Here is a 1,631-nt window from a genome sequence, read left to right on the forward strand (position 1 = left end):
GAGGCGGCGGGGCCGCCCCTCGCAGCGGGAGAGGCGCGGGGGTTACCTACCCGCGGCAGCGGGCGCTTGCAGCAAGCAAATGCAAGAGGGAACGGGAAAAAAGGGGCCGCCTTAGCCGGAAACTGTCAGTGTCTCGTCAGTAACATGTAGGAGGATAACGGCGGTTCTGGGTTCAGCCTACTCTCTGCTTATGAAAAAGGATGAGAACTGGGCTAAAAGGCATCATACTGCCCTTCTCCTTCAGTAGCCACTCAGCCTCCAGACCTTACTGTTTGAATCCAATGCAGTTTCTATGTATTTAGTAATCCCCCTGAGTTTCTTTTCCATAAACTTTTCTGTTTCACTCTGAAGCACTATGGAATTTCATCACCAACAGAGACTCGGTAGCTCAGCTAGACACCGTGTCAAGAACCAGCACCTTTTGATTATTCATTTTTTACCAGGCTCTTGTAGCTCACGCTTGTTGCCTTCTGGTTCTTGCTTTGGAAAACAGAGCAGTTGATCTCTGCCCACGCTGTTCATGCCACCCGTGATTACAGGCTCTGTCATACCTCTTCTTGGTTACTTCTCATACTCGTTCCCCTGCAAAAGCAATTCTAGTTTTTGGATGTCTCGCTACCCTTCTTGAACCTTTTCTAGCTTTGTTACTTTCTTTGCTTTTTGTTGAGATCAAGGCACCAGAACTGCTGTTCAGTATTGTTCTGTATGTGCTGGTATCTTGGAGCTCTTGGCAGATGCTTTTAAATTTCTTCATAAATTCTCCTTAATCATATTCTTATCAAACGCCATTCCCACTCAGGCAGGAGACTTCGGGATTATGATATGTGATACTTTAAAAACATGCGTGTTTGGTGGCAGCCAGAAAAACACATCAAATGTTAGATTTTTTTAGGAAAAGAAACTGGCTGTAACAGAAATCATAAAATGACAGCATGAATGTGTGATCACCCATATCTTAGTTACTGTATATAGTTCTAGTCCCTTCATCTCACAAAAAGGTACATTAGAAGCATTTAACAAGGATGAGCAAATGTTGGGGGGGGACTTTTGTCAACCAGTCAGTGGAGTTAGTTAAGACCCCTCAGGCCAGAAAAGAGCCAAGTTACAGAGCAAGGGAAGGGGGATGACTTACGGGTGTCTGTGAAATGACGTGTAGAGAGTGTATAAGTATTCAACCATTTGCTTTCTCTTCCAATACACAAAGTATTTGCGTCATGTGAAGCTAGTAGCCATGTTCACATCAAGAAGAGGTAGTTATTTGTAAAGTAAAACTTATTACAAGCTAACATTATAAATTAAAAAAACTTCATGTGAATTTAAGGGATACTGGACAAGTGTCTCTAAGAGAACTGCATTCACAGAATAAATCACTTAGATGCAGAAACAACTCCCTTAGAGGAAAATGGTTAAAGTCTGGGAGAGCATAGAGTGGGGAGGTATCACATATACTTGCCTTATCTCCCTCCTGAGAAAGCTGCTTTTGTCCGCTTTCAAGCCAGAATAGTGACCAGTATCAGCCCTTGATCTGAACTAGTACAGCTTTCCTCTTGAACCATTTGGACATTAACAAAAAGTTCTCCAGACTTACTCCTGAAATGGAGCTGTTGTGGCAGGTGAGCTGCTTCTGGTTC

The sequence above is a fragment of the Charadrius vociferus genome, unplaced genomic scaffold (assembly GCF_000708025.1).
Source record: "Charadrius vociferus isolate BGI_N301 unplaced genomic scaffold, ASM70802v2 scaffold278, whole genome shotgun sequence".
Lineage (NCBI taxonomy): Eukaryota > Metazoa > Chordata > Aves > Charadriiformes > Charadriidae > Charadrius > Charadrius vociferus.